The sequence below is a fragment of the Chiloscyllium punctatum genome, chromosome 13 (genome assembly GCF_047496795.1).
Source record: "Chiloscyllium punctatum isolate Juve2018m chromosome 13, sChiPun1.3, whole genome shotgun sequence".
In the NCBI taxonomy this organism is placed as follows: Eukaryota; Metazoa; Chordata; class Chondrichthyes; order Orectolobiformes; family Hemiscylliidae; genus Chiloscyllium; species Chiloscyllium punctatum.
In genome coordinates this window covers 99,874,645-99,893,827 of record NC_092751.1, presented here as the reverse complement: position 1 = coordinate 99,893,827, position 19,183 = coordinate 99,874,645, and the positions used below count along the sequence as shown (strand labels likewise).

Genomic DNA, 19,183 nt, shown 5'->3' with positions numbered 1-19,183 from the left:
GAGTTTCTCCAGCAATTTCTGTTTTTATGTTCCTTTGTAACAGATGCAGATGCAGTCCTCACTTTGTATGGAGGGCTTTCTGATGAGAATTCCTAATGAAGAGCTTTTGCCTGAAATGTCAACTCTCCTGCTCCTCGGATGCTGTGCTTTTCCAGCCCCACACTCTCGACCCTTACAGCAAAAAGCAATATGATAATGAACAGAAAGCAGTATTGTTGATTGGGAGCTAGAAAACAGCCAGATCTTTTATATCCACCTGACATGACCAAAGGGTGATAGGCATCTGGCCTTCATTTGACTGGCAGCACTTGCAACAGTGCAATATGTACAAGTTACAAAAGACACTCCATTTTAAAGGTTCAAGGTGGAAACACCAGTAACCATCCACAAAAGGATCCAAGATCTTGAAATATTATCTGGATGGCAAGAGGCTAGAAATTGTGGTGGGGATAAAGGATTTAGATCCCCAGATACATGACTCACTAAATGCTGATTCATTAATTCAAAATGTAACAAATACAGAAAGCAGGGAGCAAAAAGTGTCCTTCCAACCAGGAGTAGGCAATTAAATTCAATATCGGGAACACTCCAAACCAAGCATACATGACAACCAAATGATCAAACTAGTCTTAGAATGCAAGCAAACATTTCTCAACGTTTCTCATAAAAAAGTATATCTTCACTTGTCGAGAAAGATCAGCTCCCTTGACACAGTAGACCTCATCAGAGACACACTGTGGTTGCAGGCTTGTACTGTACACACCATCCACCGAATACAATGCAACTTGCCAAGTTTGCTTTGACAATATTGCCTCGCCTTGCAGCCATGAGCAACAAGAACAAAAACAGCAACAAAGTCATGGGGACATTATTACGTTTAAATGGCACAAGTTCTGACTTGCAGATGACCTCCACTTCCCCATCACAGGGTCAAAGATTCCCCACCAACATCATTTTAACACTGATAAGAGTAAAAGGGGTTCCTCAGTTCACAATAAACATTCACCACCATCATCTCAGAGGAACTAGAGGTAGAAAATAAACATGCTTCTGCTAATTTGCACTTCATACATTAAATAGTTTTTTCTTTAATAAAGGAAGCCAGCTGTTATGATCTAATCTTGGAAATGTGTAAGTATCGATCATCTGGAAATACCACTGCATAGTTGCAGTAATGAAATTGTGTGTGATTAAAGGGTTGTATTACATGTTACAACACTCCTACCGTAATAAGCAATGTAGCCTTGATTTAGAGTTAGCAGTGTCAATATTTGTTGTGGAAGGGTAATAGTCTCCACAGGAAGAAGCACACTTGGTTCAAATTTTGAATCTGATTTCAGATTAGCCCTGACTGTTGGGATGACAGATTCCCACTCAGTAGGAACCTGCACATCTTTGGACCGTGGGAGGAAACCGGAGCACCTGGAGGAAACCCACACAGACACAGGGAGAATGTGCAAACTCCACACAGTCAGTCACCTGAGGCAGGAATTGAACCTGGGTCTTTGGTGCTGTGAGGCAGCAGTGCTAACCACTGTGCCACCGTGCCGCCCATGTTTCCATGATGCTCTGCATAAGCTGAGGGAATAGCACCATTTTTTCAACTGAGCTTTTCACAGACTTCTGGACTCAGCAACAAATTCAATAATTTCAGATCATAGTGACTGTCCCTACACATAATGATAAGCTACTGCTTCTGCAGTCATTTTAAGCTCAGGGTAGTTGAAGTAGAGTGCTGCCACCAATCTTCATTTCAACTGTTTTAAAACAGCATATGCTAAATTGGTTAGACAGCTCTTGTTGCGACACTGTGACAAAAACATAATTATAAGGTGAATGGAAACTTATAAGAAGCAAACAGAAATGTATTAAACCAAAGTAACAATATCCAGGGTGATGCAATGCCATTTCATCTCTAAAGGCCTCTATCATGCCAGTTTCTTCCTTTCTATGCTGAATCTAAGAGTCTGTCTAGTTATCAGTGGCAGAGGATAGACCCACTGGCACCTAGCCAGCAGAGGCACTTATTCTACATAACAAAACATATGCTGTTGCATAACAGCAATAGATACAGGCTACATTGACTAGTCAGACATAATTGCTTACATCCATCAGGAGCCTGCTTTGTCAACTCTGGCCCCATTAAGGTCCAAAATGAGAATCCTAATTCTTACTGAAGACGTTGTGACATTATCAGATTGGGTCAAGATTAATACAATGTCACATTAACTCTTTCAAAACCATTATTTTTACAACACCCGTCATCTTATTATAAATCTTCCATTTTGTATTTTCCTCTTTCCCCGTCTTTCCCTTTGTTATTTGCTTAAAACCTGTTAAATTTTTCAGCTGTGAGGCAATGTTACAAACCTAAAATTTTAAATCTGTTTTTCGACCAAAGCCACTCCCTGGACAATTGCTCCATATTTAGTCTATCTGTGGCTGAACAGGATTCAATTTTACAAGAAATTGAATAATATAAAAGTAACCTTGCGATTGTGTTCCTGAAAAAGGTGGTTTCATTGTGAATAAAATAATTAATGTTAGGAACTGCCTCCAAAGGGTTCTGATTGCTTATGTGAACTTCAAAGAATTGGTATATGTCACATCACGGGATTGGCAACAATGAAAGTAATGTCACTTTTTTTTAAGAATTCTATAGCTCCATCAAGAAGTCTTTTGTTGTTTTTATTATGTGTCCTATTGTGGGAGCAACAAGACAATGTGATACACAAAGGATGGAGATATAATGTTACCATTCTACCTATTACAATGCTTAAATGACTGCATAACTCTATAACGAGATCTTGATTTGATTTCAGAATAGAGCAGTGTGAAACCCACTGTGGGAGAGAGTTACATAACCATCCATTTCTGGCATCAAGGTGGATTTTAAACATATTTAACGGGTACGTGAATCTTCTGGGTACTTTATAACTGACCTGGACTTTGTACAATGGTAATAAGAGCATTGCTCTCCCCTGATCTGTAATGCCTAGCTTTATTTTTAAGTGAGATGCTCTCGGCGTAGTTTCACAATTTCAGTCAGGAGCCAGACATGACAGGTTTCCCAGTCTGATGTCTGAAGTATAGACGCACTGAGGAAAGATGTGTTCATGGGCCTTGTGAATAAGAGGCTTTGTAGAAGATTGACTTGCAGTACCACTGAACGGCATATAAACTATAACAGTTTCCAGCACTCATTCTAAAAATATCACCTATAAATAACTCCACGGTTCAACAAATCCAAGTGAGTTGTTAAAGGGAGTGATATACATTAAGCTCTTACAACAACATCTAAAAATAAGCCCGTATTCTATCAGGGAGGGATATCTTCACATTTACCCTGGTTCTGACTCTGCCTCTTCTAAAGTGAAAGAACATATCTGTCCTGCATTTTCTGATTTATGGGTTTCTTCTCAAATATTAGCTGTCAAGCGACTTTCAAATAGAAACGAGGCCCTACTGAAAGTCAATAAAAAATCTCCGTTAGTTTAATCATTTACCAGTAAATTTTTCCTATCATCAGTTTTCTGTTTACTTTTTTTACAGTGCACAATGAGTCTTTGTCATTCTCTTTTAAACTCATCTATGCGATTTGCTTCACACCCATCCTAATTTCTATTTGTGATATGGAGATACCGGTGTTGGACACGGGTGTACAAAGCTAAAAATCACACAACACCAGGTTATAGTCCAACAGGTTTAATTGGAAGCACTAGCTTTCGGAGCGACGCTCCTTCATCAGGTGGTTGTGGAGTATAAGATTGTAACACACAGAAGTTATAGCAAAAGTTTACACTGTGATGTAACTGAAATTACACATGGAAAAATGCCTTGATTGTTTGTTAAGTTTCTCATCTGTTAGAGTGACCATGTTAATTTCAGATCTTTCATATGTGAATCACAAAACTTTTTAAAAAATAGTTACATTCTCAAGTAAACTTTAACAATTGGTGTCAGCCCAGACAATGTATTGGGTATTAGCACCCCTGTGTGCTGTTGTCTGTGCCATAATGTTTAGACTGATTCTAATCTAAAAAATGAATTAACAGAATCTTTCATGGATTCATGCAGTTTTTGAGTAAAGTACAATGTAACTCTGCAAGTACAAATTCACCCCGTAAATTTGTATGTATATGCGTGCATGTTTGTGTGGGGGGGAGGAGGAGGGTGGGGTGTGTCTGTCTGTGAGAGAGAGTGTATGTGTGTAGGAGTGCCTCTGTGTGTGTGTGTGCATGTGTGTGTGTATGTAGAGTGTCTGTGTGTGTATGTAGAAGTGTCTGTGTGTGTATGTAGAAGTGTCTGTGTGTGTATGTAGAAGTGTCTGTGTGTGTATAGTGCAATGGATGGCCTTGTAAATCCTTGTAAATCTTTTCTGAACCCTTTCAAGTTTCACAACATCCTCCTGATAGGGGAGAGACCAGAATTACACGCAATATTCCAATAGTGGCCTAACCAATGTCTTGGTGGGCTGGGGCTGAGAGATAGATGGGAGGGTGGTAGGGTTGGGAAAAGCAATAGGTGGACGATGATGAGGGGGAGGATGATAAGTCAGAGGGGTCAGTGATGGACAGGTCCACAAGGCGGTGCCAAGTTGGAGGCATGGGACTGGGATAATGTGGGGCGAGGGAAAATGAGGAAGCTGTTGAACTCCACACTTACCCCATGTGGTTGCAGGGTCCCAAGGCATCGGGTGGTAATTGTTTGGCAAAAGAGGAGGCCCAAGACCTGCATGTCCTTGATGGAGTGGGAGGGGGAGTTGAAGTGTTCAGCCATGGGGCAGTGGGGTCGGTGGTGCAGGTGTCCCGGAGATGTTCTCTGAAATGATCCACAAGAAGTCGTTCTGTCTCCCCAATGTAGAGGAGACCACACCAGGTGCAACGGATGCAGTAGATGACATTTATAGAGGTATAGGTGAATTTCTGACAGATGTGCAAGGAGCCCTTGGGGCCTTGGACAGAGGTCAGGGGAATGGTGTGGGCACAGGTTTTGAACTTGCTGCGTTGACAGGGAAAGATGCCAGGAGCAGAGTGTGGGCTGATGGGGACGTGGACCTGATGAGAGAGTCGCAGAAGGAATGGTCTCTCTGAAATATTTATAAGGAGGGAAATATATCTTTGGTGGTGGGGTCTGTTTGGAGGAGGCAGAAGTGGCTGAGGATGATGCAATATTTGCGGAGATTAAAATGAAGGGTCAAGGGTGGGTAACAATCCACAGACCATCCACACCGACCACCTCAACATCTCTTCCTACCTCAATACAGTCCTGTCCCCCTTAGTCCAGGAACTCCCCACCAATGTTCGTGATACCACCCATACCCTTCACCTCCTCTGAGATTTTCATTTCCCTGGCCTCCAATGCCTCATCTTCACCATGGTTGGTGGGGTGGAAGGTGACGACCAGGAATTTCTGTCTTTATTGCGTTGGGAGGGGTGGGGTTCAAGGGTGCTGGTGCATGAAGTGGAGGAGATACACTGGAGGGCATTGTCAACCACATGGGAAGGGGAGGTGCGATCATGGAAGAAGGAGGCCATCTGGGACTTTTTGAGATTGAATTGGTCATCCTGGGAATAGGTGCGGCAGAGGCAGAGGAATTGGGAATAAGGGATGGCATTTTTACACATGGTAGGGTGGGAGGAGGTGTAGTCTAGGTAGCTGTGGGAGTCGGTCGGCTTGTAGTAGATGTCTGTGGTTAGTCGATCATTGGAGACAGTGATGTTGAGGTCTAGGAAAGGGAGGGAGGTGTCTGAGATGGTCCAGGTGAATTTGAGCTCAGAGTGGAAGGCGTTGGTAAAGTTGACGAACTGTTCATCCTCCTTGTGGGAGCATGAGACGGCACCGATTTAGTCATCGATGTAGCAGAGGAACAGGTGGGAGAGTAGTGCCGATGTAACTGTGGAAGATGAACTGTTCCGTATCCGACAAACAGGCAGGCATAGCTGGGTCCCATGCTGATACCCATGGCTTGCCTTTAGCTTGGAGGAAGTGGGAGAATTGGAAGGAGAAGATGTTGAGGGTGAGGACCAGTTCAGCCAGGCGGATGAGGGTGTTGGTGGAAGGGTACTGGCATGAGAGGAAGAAACTGAGGGCTTGGAGACCTTCCTCCTGGCGGATCGATGTGTACAGGGACTGGATGTCCATGGTGAAGATGAGGCGTTGGGGGTCAGGGAAATGAAAATCTTGGAGGAGGTGCACGAATGTAAGTGGGGATATCCTGGACTAAGTGAGATAGACTGTGTCGAGGTAGGAAAAGATGTTGAGACAGTCGATGTGGATGATCTGTAGATTGTTACCCGCCCTTGACCTCTTCATTTCAACCTCTGTATACATCACACCATCCTCTGTCTCTTCCGTCACCTCCAAACAGACCCCACCACCAAAGATATACTTCCTCCCTACCCCAATCAGCATTACAGAGAGACCATTCCCTCCCTCATCAGGTCCATGTCCCCCACCAGCCCACACCCCACTCCTGGAATCTTTCTCTGCCACCGCAGGAAGTGCAAAACCTACGCCCACACTACTCCCCTCACCTCTGTCCAAGATCCCAAGGGATCCTTCCACAGCCATCAGAAATTTATCTGCACCTCTACCAATGTCATCTACTACATCCGTTGCACCTGGTGTAGTCTCCTCTACAGCATGGAGATAGGACGCCTTCTTGCGGATCATTTCAAAAAGCATCTCTGGGATACCCACACCCACCATCCCCACTGCCCCGTGGCTGAATACTTCAACTCCCCCTCCCACTCCATCAAGGACTTGCAGGTGCTGGGCTTCCTCCATTGCCAAACCGTAACCAACCAACGCCTGGAGGAAGAATGCCTCATATTCTGCCTTGGGACCCTGCAACCACGCGGGATAAATGTGGGTTTCAACAGCTTCCTCATTTTCCCCTCCCCCCACATTATCCCAGTCCCAAGCCGCTAACTTGGCACCACCCTCCAGACCTGTCCATCACTCCTCCCTCTGACCTATAACCTTCACCCTCACCTTCATCCACCTATCGCTTTCTCAGCTACCTTCCTCCCAACCCCAACCCCCTCTCATTTATCTCTCAGCCTCGGCCCACAAGCCTCATTCCTGATGAAGGACTTGTGCCCGAAACGTCAATTCTCCTGCTCCTCAGATGCTGCCTGACCTGCTGTGTTTTTCCAGCACCACACTCTCCATTCTGATCGCCAGCAGTTGCAGTCCTAACCAACGTCCTGTACAGCCTCCTAGTTCCTGTGTTATTAGGAAAGAATGAGTTAGCACAAATCTTCAATCTCCCTAAAAAGCATTTTGTATTACATAAAGGTGGTGTTCTTTAAAAATTTTTTACATTTCTTTCCACATGACAAACCTGCCACACCCCTAATGTTATTTATGGAAAGCATTTTGTAATGAATGTTGGAAATTTATAACCATTCCATGTGTACTTAGTGACCCCACCTCATACTCGCTGTTGATCTTTCATTCATAAACACCAGTGTTATACATCATTCTGACTGGCATGAGCTATTTTTAGTGCTATTTCCATGTTATTGTGGTAGTAGTACTTCTTAAACCTCTTGGTTATAACCTGATATAGCTTTCACAACGTTATGAGATACTCTGACTTCTTCTTGATGTCCATCAGTACAACAAAATGTCACAGAAATAACTGCATGAAAAGATAATTGTCAAAGGTAACAGAGGAAAAATCTAAAGGAAAAACATGTAATTATTTAGCACCTTTCAGGATATCCCAATATACATTACAGCCAACCAGGCATTAAATTAGATTACTTACAGTATGGAAACAGGCCCTTTAGCTCAACTAGTCCACACTGATCCTCTGAAGAGTAACCACCCATAACTCCTTCCCCGACCCTATATTTATCCCTGACAAATGCGCCTAGTACTATGGGCAATTTAGCATGGCCAATTCACCTGTCCTGCACATCTTTGGAATATGGGAGGAAACCAGAGCACCTGGAGGAAACCCACACAGACACGGGGAGAATGTGCAAACTCCACCCAGCCAGACACCTGAGGCTAGAATCAAATGCAGGTCCCTGCCATGGTGAGGCAGCAGTGCGAACCATTGAGCCACCATGCTGCCCAGAAGCAATGTTTCCTAACCTTTGTAACCCTGGTTTTAGGCTTCATTCTTGTTGTGACGAGAGTGAAAATTAGAGATGCCGGGGAAGAGTAATTGAAGATTTAAATACCCATAGGATCAGGCATAAAAATAATTAAGGTATCTGCTGTTTTGCAGGCTCTGTTAGTGTCAGCGTTTGGGCTTCAGGTGGAACAAATTCCATGCAATTAACAATTTCACTCACAGCCAGCCCCTGGATGATGAAATCTAAGTCTCTGTTCCACAGACTCCATTGCTATCTTGGTGTTTATACAAATCACAGTTTGTGCCCCTCACTCTAATGCCTACTTAGTTTAGGGGACATAGCAACTGTAGTGATTGAAATGAGAGCCAGGTGGATCCCATTGACCATGAGATTGGGATTGTTGGGTCAATCAGGAGCCCTGGTTGACAGATATGAACAGGAGATTCTGATAGTCTCCTCATTTTAGGGACTGACTCTGAGCTGGCTGGTCAGAGCCCATGTACTGTCCATATGTAAGTCAAGGGTGACTTAGTGACGGGATACTACCTTCTGTGCAGTTATTTCACCAACAAGAAAAGGACTCATCTCACCTAACATACCATGGTTACACTGCCTCTTAGTGTCTGTCTTCTCATTTTTATAAGCTTCTCTCATGGATTAATAAGGAACACAACACTGTAATGCAAAAGATCTTGCTCAATGACCAGCTAGTTAATTGTCTATTGGTGCCTGAGTGAACAGTCCCTCATCTCATGTATTATTAAATGTTAACCTGATGCACGGAGAACCCCAATCCATGACGGGATTATTGGCAGCAGAGAGATGGCGGTATATTGATAAAATCAAGGACTAGTCATCTAGGAGCGCAGGCTAATGCTCTGAAGATATAGGTGGCACATTTGAATTGATAGAAATTAGGAGCAGGCATAGGCCTTCCAGCTGTTGGAGCCAGTTCTGCCACTTGATATGATCATGGATTAATTCAGTAAAGGTCTGGAATAAAAAAAAAGTCTATTGCTGACAATGTAACCAACATCAATTCTTGTGAAAATCCGGTTCATTAATGTCCTTTGGAGAAGGAATTGTCTCATCCTTAACCAATCTGGCCTACATGTGACTCCAGATCCACAGCATTATGGTTGACTCTAACTGCCCTCTGTACAATTAACGATGAGTGATAAATGCCATCAATGCCCACATCTCTTGAATAAATTAACTTAAATATTACTACCTATGAATCAGATTCCATAAATTTGCAGAACTTACTTTAAAGGGATAGGACGTTTTTTCAGTCAAAACCTCTTCAACCCATCATGATCTTGACACAGTAGAAATAAAGACACGTCTATTCCTAGGTGTGTGCTTCCAATAGAAATGGCCCTGCAAGATGGGCCAGGCCCTTCACTAATTATGTACTACTCTTTAAAGCATCAAAATCACCTCACTCTTTCACAGTGCAAACTGTTTCCTGAACAGGATTCCAACATGATTGAATCATTAGTCAAATGCTCCAAAATAAATACCATCAAATCTTTCTCCATTTGCCAACCAATATGCTAACATGTAATATGTTCAAGTGAGATATGGAAGGGCACAGCAAGTCTTTCACTGGATACATGAGATCGTAAATATCACTTAGAGAGACAACGTCATCACTGAAGAAATGCTCTGGCAGACTTCTTAGAGGTACCTGTCAGACAACATGACAGAGAGATGACTGAGGTTGACGGGACACCTCCCCTATGTATCTCCCAGTAGAGTGGCAGTAGAACATGCACCAACAGATGGAAAAAAATTGAAACTAACTAAAGAAAATTTGGTGAAGTATAATTAAGGAGAAATATCAAGAATGACCCTGGGCTTGGAGCAAGACAGATTGCAATGGACCAAGGCTGGTGATGGAGTCTTGCTGATCAATACCCTTGTGGGGACCGGAAGAATTAAGTCAAAGTGTATGTAGTTCAGAACCACATTGAAATGGATCATCACGATGGAAACACCTTGACTGTTTTTCCACCTCAGGCTTGGACATTATGGTGGCTTAATATGACAAGGGTGGCTTGGGCTATGTTAAGACATGAGACATATTAGCTACAACACTGAACAACCCTACACCCACCTAGAATCAGAATTCAAATCCAGGACATTGACGGCCACATTTCACAACATTTGCCAGAGCTCAGGGTATCAACCGTTATACTCAGGTCACCTTGATGCATAAAGTGAAGAATAGCGAGGAAATCCTTTCCAGTATTGCTAAATGTAGTTTCCTTTAAAATCAACAAGGGATTTTTTTAAATGAACATTGCTCATGACCATTCTTCCAGGTGAATGTGACGAGCCAAATGGAAGAAAGGAAAAAAATATATTCCTTTCTCCATCTGTACCCCTGCCATTTGGTTTCTTCCAATCCCAACTGCAGATTTTGAGTCTCATAAATGTTGGTGATTATGAACAGATGAAAAAAATGATAAGCAAATATTTACAAGCTAGAATGAATATTTACATATTCATTCTAGCACAGTAGTTGTATTGTAAATGTCATTTGCAGTATTCTTTTATCACCTAAAGCAAAATGTAATCAAACCAAATAATATTTCATTTGTCAGTCTGTGGAGGTATTATTTAAATTAATTAAACAATTATGCACCAAAAAGATAATCTGGGCAGTGCTGAAGCCTTGTGATATGGGTGACACGGTGGCACAGTGGTTAGCACTGCTGCCTCAACCTCATAGTGCCAGAGACCTGGGTTCAATTCCTATCTCAGGCAACTATCTGTGTGGGTTTCCTCCCACAGTCCAAAAATATGCAGGTTAGGTGAGTTGGCCATGCTAAATTGCCCACATTGTTAGGTGAATGGGTCTCAGAGGGTCAGTGTGGACTTGTTGGGCTGAAGGGCCTGTTTCCATACTGTAAGTAATCTAATTAACTATGTTAAGCCAAGGTTTAAGCAACTATATATGGCCCTTAAATCAAGATGAACATACAGTGCTTTTTAGTTCCTCTCGTGTTCATTTTTTAAAAATCATTGATGATTTAAAAGTCTATTGGTAAGGATTAATCTCCAACTGCATCAGCCTTTCAATGTGCTGCAAGAATATTGTTAGCTATTGCTTCTTGTACAGCATTAACCCTGCATTTATTATCCGATGAATTTACAAGCTTGCTTTTCCTTAGAGATCAGAATTTTTACAGAGCACTCAGTAGAATCAAAAGTGTAGGATTTTCTGGATCGGCTACCTGCTGAGCTGGCCAGACGTTTCATTCAACTGCATATAATGAACCAGTTCTTGGTAACAGGGTGATCTTTGTTATAGCCAATTGCCTCAGATTATGGAATTTGCATCATTTTCCCTCAGTACTAAATTTCCACATCAATGTCAATATGAAAGAACTGAAACCAATCGTTTGTAGCATTCAACTACAACATTGAAATATTTGCATTCTCACCCAATCACTTAATGCGGCCTGAGACCAGACTACCAAGTTTATGTTATGCTCTGATGTGTGGCCAATAACTTATATTTTTGAGATAGACAACATGTGAGATTCAGGGAATTTATAAAAAGAATAAAGACACACGATTCCATGGTTTTGAATAAACAACAATAAACTTTATTATCCAACTTTATTACAATAATACTTGCAATACATGTATAACTAATTTCTAACACCCAAAATTAAGATGTGGTAAAAATGGGTAATAGACTGTGATTGAACATTCCCAGAGCAGACACCAAATATGATTAAGACAGATACCACGGATTTCTCAATGATTCCCTCTACTAAGATGTTAATGCATGGTTGCTCAGTAAATCTCATTAAACTTTATAATTCTTCAATATTGCTGAGCTGGCTTTGAAAGTCCTCTCCAAAACTGCTCCATCATGGACTCTCTGGAGTTGGGGAGTGCAGAACTAGAGGGCATAGGTTTAGGGTAAGAGGGGAAAGGTATAAAAGAGACCTAAGGGGCAACTTTTTCACACAGAGGGTGGTACGTGTGTGGAATGAGCTGCCAGAGGAAGTGGTGGAGGCTGGTACAATTGCAACATTTAAGAGGCACTTGGATGGGTATATGAATAGGAAGGGTTTGGAGGGGTAGGGGCCGGGTGCTGGCAGGTGGGACTAGATTGGGTTGGAATATCTGGTTGGCATGGATGGGTTGGACCGAAGGGTCTGTTTCCATTCTGTACATTTCTATGACTATGAGTCTATGACTGCCTGAATGACTACTCCTGTTCTGGTTGACAACCCCTTCTTTCCTGGGTCTGAGGGCCACTGGATCCAGATATAGTGAACAAAGAACAATACAGTGACAATTGGTTTGGAGGGGAAATTGCATGTGATGATGCTCCTATTTATTGGTAAGAGATAGCTCTTGTGGATTGAAAGGTGCACTCAAAGAAGGCATGGTGAGTTTCTGCAGAGAATCTTGCATATTGTGCACACTGCTGCCATTTCAATGGTGGACAGGGTAAATTATTAGGAGAGGGTGCTGATTGATGGACTGCTTAGTCTGAGATAGTGTGAAGTTTTTTAAAGTGTTAGAGCTGCACTCATCTAAGCAAACTTAGAATTTTCCATTGGACACCTAGTGTTTGCCTTGCAGATGTTGGAACACTATTGTAAATTCAAGAATTGAACCATTTGCTACACAATTCCAGGAGTCTAACCTGCCCTTCTAGCCACAGCACCTATCAGGCTGGTCCAATTAAGATCTAGCCAATGGTAAGCCCCCAGAATGTTGATGATGGGGAATTTGATAATAACAGTGGAAGTAATTGTTAAGCTGATGTGTTTAGATGTTCTCATCTTTTGAAGATGGTCACTGCCTGGCAATTGTGTAATATTAATATTATCTGCCATCTATTTGCCCAAGACTAAATGTTTGTCCAAGTCAAGGAGTATAGGAAATACAGCCGACAAGCTGAAGGTATAGATAGACATGTGGCAGCATAATCTCCTTACTATAGTAGGCAATTAGCTGACAAAGGGGCAAGTCTGGCAGCTCAACATTCCTGCACATACAGCTTTAATTTAATTTAATTTCTTAAATCCGTCTTGATCTTACTCGATCTTCACAGAAGAGAGTAATAACATTGACATTCTCATTGAAAAGGAGTGTGAAATATTAGATAAAATAAGTATAAAGCAAAGGAACATATTGGCGAGAGTAATCTCGTTGAGGTAGACAAATTACCAGGATCAGATGAATTAATAAAGGCAATGAAAGGAAGCCATGGAGGAACTAACAGATGCTCTGAGGATCATTTCCAATCCTGACCAGATACACGTGAAGTAGCAGAGGAATATGTGATTATTGCGCCATTATTCAGAAGGTTTGCAAAGGATAGGCTACATAACTAAAGGCTATTCAGTCTAACCTCAGGCATGGGAAAATTAGGTAAACTACCAGAACAACGTTGAGAGATAGGCTTGACTTAAAAGGCATGTGTTAATCAGAGATAGGCAGTATAACTTTGTTAAGGGAAGGGCTTGTCTTACTAGTGCCATTGATTTTTGCTGAGTAAGTAATAAGCTTCTTTTCTTCTGAAGTGGAAAGATGTAATCGCATTGTCTCCCAATCAAAAGCTTTTAAAGATTTTTAAGATTTCTTTCAGGTTATCCACAGCCTTCTCTGTTTTAGATGAATCCCCACTAATTCAACACCAATGCCTCCTAATGTCCTGTTTCTTCAGAACATGCTGAGATGCTTTTTGACAAAAAATTTATCAAATTTACTAAAGTCTGTTCGATAGGCATCAGCTTTCTAAGGAAAGAATTATCTATTTACCATCCAGCCTGCCCTGTCGAGAATATCTCTGACAGAAATGCACTCTTGTCCAATTGTCAGAATCCATATTAGGTACTTAATTGTTCAATAATTTCAAGACCTCAACTCATTTTCCGTGTCTGTGGTTATTCAAAGTGAATAATCGTAACTGTAGCATTTTTCTGGGAGATCTAATTGGTAGCTTCTTAATGTTCTATACAATGTGTACTGTCTTGTGTATAAAAGTTGCTGTCCAGGACTTTGTACAAACTGGTAATCAGTGTTGCTATTTCTTGTACCAAAATCCAAATATCTCCAGTCCTCATCATCACTCTCCAGACCTTATTATCATCTGCTTTTAATGACAACAAAATGTTTGGTATTTCATTTCAATTCCAGAGTACAAGCTGCCAATTGCAGTTCATACAATGCATGACTCACTTTCCAACTAACTCATTTCAAAGACCTCAAAGATACACCCAGTTTAACAATATTTCACATCTTCTTGCATCTTGGTGTGGCCTTTCCAAAGGGACTCATTTTAAATGACTTCCCCTTGCCACAGCTGAAGAAATGAGGTAATGGGATCTTTTATATCCACTCAAGCCTCGATTTAACATTCAATTCGAAAGATAAGTTTAGCAACAGAGCAGCACTCTGTCAATCCTGGACTGAATTGTCAGCCAATCCTGGACTGAATTGATTTTCATGCTCAAGCCTTGGAAGGAGGAGAAACCAGATATTGTGCCTCCAATCAAGGCTAAAGTCTAACAACTGGACAACAACTGACATGCCATAATTTAACATTCCTATTACACATTTCTAAATCCACATTTCTAATGGGATCTGTCAGTGGGGAAGTATAATTACAGCATAACAATTGTCTAAAGCCTGCTTTTAATATAACGTGTGTTTATTAATTTGTAATCAAATCAAATGTAACAGAATATCTGTGCAAATGCCAAAATTAGTTGTTGCATGCAATGTATTTTACATTCGTATTTTTCCTTTTGCATCAAATTTTTACCTTATTTGGACAATTTTCCTGAATGCTCATAATATCGTAGCATCAGCAAAAATATCAGGATTGATGTGCTGCACTTGACAAGGAAAATGTCGGTCACTCATTCTTATTGAGGTTATGTTTAGATTGTACTCAGTGGTGTATGGTATAGCAGGGCAGAGTCTCATTTTAGGCAGAGGCTTATTTGTGGTCAAGAATGTGTTAGGTTGCTTTGCAAGACACACTCTGGCTTGTTCACAAAGTGAGGAAACGGAAGGAGCAAAAACGCCTGTAGCTCTCATCCTTTTCAAATGCACGTCAATTTCTTGAAGTGAATTTGAACCTTAGATAACAGTATTTAAACATCTGATTAAAAAAGCAGCAGAAAGTCAGGAAGATGGCAAAGACCAGAAAAATATACAGGGACATGTTCGAAGAACACATACAGTTTTTGGCTTGAAGGCAACTAAGAACATTTAAGGGGTTTCCATGCTGAGATCCCAGCCTATAATAATATGGGACAAGTTAGATCCCAGAATTAACTGGGTTATTGAATCATACATTTAACTTTTGCAGTCGATTACCACATATATATTCACATATTCCTGACCTTCTGCTGCTTTTTATCAGATGTTTAAATACAGTTATCTAAGGCTCAAATTCATTTCAAGTCATTGACATGCATTTGAAAAGATTTTCATGTTCCTCAATGAAAAAAAATTATTAGACTGAAGAAAAATAAAACAAACCAAGCCACATATAAAGGACAGTTAGGAAGATCTTAACATCTTAAATAATGAAACAAAGTCTCAGTACATTTACTGATACCTTCCTTTTGCAGCTACTAAGCATGAAACCCTTAGGGAAGAAATTACCTTGGAAGAATTTTAAAAATTCATTCCTTCATTCTTAAGAACCCATGTGGAAGATCAGAAGTTTGTGACGGCTAGATAGACAGTGGAAATAGTTGACAGTTATGAGCTGGTCCACAAATCCAAATGATTTCTCGTTGGCCCTTCCAAGCTGAGAAGGAAAAAAAAGATGAGAAAATGAAAGGACAGCAAAAGCCAGAGATAAGAAGGAACATTTGAGAAGACCCTAGGGTTTGCTCCTTAGGCCAGAAAGAAGGGCGCTGACCTGTCCGAACCTTAACATCTTTAAATTGTGGGAGGAAATCCACACAGACACAGGGAGAACATGTGGACGCCACACAAACAGTCATTCACGGCCGGAATTGAACCCAGCAGTGAGACAGCAGTGCTAACCACTGGGCCAACATGCCTTCCAGCCTTCAGTGTACAGAACACAAATAATATCTCAGAAGCTGCAATAAATCAGGAAATGGAAGGGGGGGGGGGGGTGAACACAGAAAAATCACAACCGAGTAAACAGTTGAAGGAATAAAGTGACAAGGACTTCATACTAGGAGAAAGTGAGGACTCCAGATGCTGGAGATCAGAGTCGAGAGTGTGGTGCTGGAAAAGCACAGCAGGTCAGGCAGCATCCGAGGAGCAGGAGAGTTGACATTTCGGGCATAAGCTCTTTATCAGGAATGAGGCTTGAAAGCCAGGGGGGCTGAGAGATAAATGGAGTGGGGGGGGGAGGTGAGGCTGGGGGGAAGGTAGCTGAGAATGGAAAAGGTAGATGAAGGTGGGGTAGAAGGTGATAGGTCGGAGAGGAGGGTGGAGTGGATAGGTGGGAAGGAAGATGGACAGGTGGGACAAGTCAAGAGGGCGGTGCCAATTTGGAGGCTTGGGACTGGGATAAGTTGGGGGGAGGCGAAATGAGAAAAGTGGTGAAATCCACATTGATCCCATGTAGCTGCAGGGTCCCAAGGCAGATGATCACGCATTCTTCCTCCAGGCATTGTGTGGTTATGGTTTGGCAATGGAGGAGGCCCAGGACCCGTATGTCCTTGGTGGTGTGAGAGGGGGAGTTAAAGTGTTCAACCATGGGGCGGTGGGGTTGGTTGGTCTGGGTATCCCAGAGGTGTTCTCTGAAACTATCTACAAGTTAGTGTCCTGTCTCCCCGATGTAGCGGAGACCACATCGCGTGCAACAGCTACAGTAGATGATCCTATGTGGACGTACATGTAAATTTCTGTCGGATATGGAAGGATCCTTTAGGGCCATGGACTGAGGTGAGGGGGGAGATTTGGACCTAGGTTTTGCACTTCTTGCGGTGGCAGGGGAATGTGCCAGGGTGGGGGTGGGCTGGTGTGAGGGTGTTGAACCGATGAAGGAGTCGCAGAGAGAATGGGCTTTCCAGAATGCAGATAGGCATGGGGAGGGAAATATATCCCTAGTGGTGGGGTCTGTCTGCAGATGGTGGAAGTGCACAGGATGATGCACTGTAAGCGGAGGTTGGTGAGGTAGAAGGTAAGGACTAGGGGGGTTCTGTCCCTTTTACGATTGGAGGGGTGAGGTTCAAAGGTAGAGGAGTGGGAAGTGGAGGAGATGCGCTGAAGGGGGGGATGTTGTGGTCTTTGAAGAAGGAGGCCACCTGGGATGTTCTATGGTGGAATTGGTCCTCCTGGGAGCAGATGCGGTGGAGGTGGAGGAACTGGGAACAAGGGATGGCGTTTTTACAGGCGGTAGAGTGGGAGGAGGTGTAGTCCAGGTAGTTGTGGGAGTTGAGGGGTAGTAAATGACCATGTTTAGTCGGTTTCCAGAGGTGGAGATGGAGAGTTCCAGGAAGGGGTGGGAGGTGTCCAAGATGATCCAGATGAATTTGGGGTCAAGGTGGAAGGTGCTTGTGAAGTTGATGAACTGTTCACCCTCTTTGTGGGAGCACGGGATAGTGCCGATATAGTCATCGATGTAGCAGAGGAAAAGGTGGCGAATGGTGCCAGTGTAGCTGTGGAAGATGGACTGTTCCAAGTACCCGATGAAGAGGCAAGCATAGCTGGGGCCGTGTGGATACCCATGCCCATTCATCCTAGATTCTTAAAGCAAGTGGCTAGTGAGACATTTGATGTGTGGGTTTAATGTTCTAAAGGGAGTAGCATATTGGTATGGTTAGACAACTGGCTAACTGACAGAAGTCAGAGAGTAGGCATAAATGGGTCCTTTTCATTAGTAAGATGCAATGAATGGTTGCCCCAGGGATCAGAGCTGGGATCTCATCTTGTTAGAATTTAGGTAAATGACTTGGCTGAAGGGAAAGATGATATGTTTGCCAAGCTTGCTGATGACACAAAGTGGGTAGCTAAGTCAGTTATGAACAGGACATAAGGAGGCTGCAAAAAGAATTGTTCAGTTAATTGAATGGGGAATACTGGAATTGTCTCTATCACCTAAATTAAAATGATTGCATGGCTCTGAGGTGCAGAGGGATCTGAGTGTCTTTGTACATGAGTCACAGCATTAGGTTAGAGTTCAGGTACAGCAACGAATTATCAAAGCTACTGGAGTGTTCTAATTTATCACGTAGGGAATTTAATACAAAAGTAGGAATGTTTTTGGTTACATAGAGCATTGATGAGGCACTGAATCACAAAGTTGAGGGTTTAAATCCCATTCTAAATTCTTGAGTATAAATTCTATATTGACATATGTGTAGTGCTGAGGATGTGCTACACTATCAGAGGTGCTGTCTTTTGAATTGGGGCCTTCTCTATGGAGGAAAATATTCCATCGTACTTGCTTGGAGAGGAGCAGGGCCTTCTTATTAGCAGGTGAAAGTGAGGACTGCAGATGCTGGAGATTAGGGTCGAGAGTGTAGTGCTGGAAAAGCACTGATGAATGTCATTCCTGAGTTTTGCAGTTTTTGCAGTTTTGCAGTTTCTGCGGTGGAGATGGAAGGTGCCAGGAGGGGAGGGTGGGTTGTTGGGGGACATGGACCTGACCAGGTAATCACGGAGGGAAAGGTCTTTGCAGAAAGTGGATGGGGGTGGGGAGGGAAATATATCCCTGGTGGTGAGGTCAGTTTGTAGGTGGCGGAAATGTTGGCGGATGATGGGGTTTATGCGGAGGTTGATAGAGTGGAAGGTGAGGACCAAGGGAGTCTGTCCTTATTGCGGTTGGAGGGGTGGTGTTTGAGGGCAGAAGTGCAGGAAGTGGATGAGATGCGTTGGAAGGCATCTTCAACCACGTGGGAAGGGAAATTATGGATGCAAATCTTTCTGTCTGTACTTTGGCATAAATCTCAACCTTTAAGAAAGATGCCTTTATCTTTCAGCCCCTCTCTAAGCCTAAGGAGTCCTAATTTAACTAACATTTCAGTTTACATTTTCAAGTTGTTAGCCATCAGAGGAACAGTGAAGTCAGGTCTGCTTGTTTTGTACAGTTGAACAGGGTGTTAAAACTCTCA

General features: G+C 42.5%; 1 long non-coding RNA gene across 2 annotated transcripts in view; it reads left to right on the top strand.

Annotated features, from left to right (window-relative positions):
* LOC140484708 (uncharacterized) overlaps positions 1–19,183 on the top strand; it is a 97,553-nt gene that overhangs the window by 916 nt on the left and 77,454 nt on the right. For both annotated transcript variants that reach the window (XR_011962315.1, XR_011962314.1), the window contains exon 2: positions 2,823–2,909. This is a non-coding gene — a long non-coding RNA (uncharacterized lncRNA). The remainder of the gene's footprint in view (positions 1–2,822; positions 2,910–19,183) is intronic.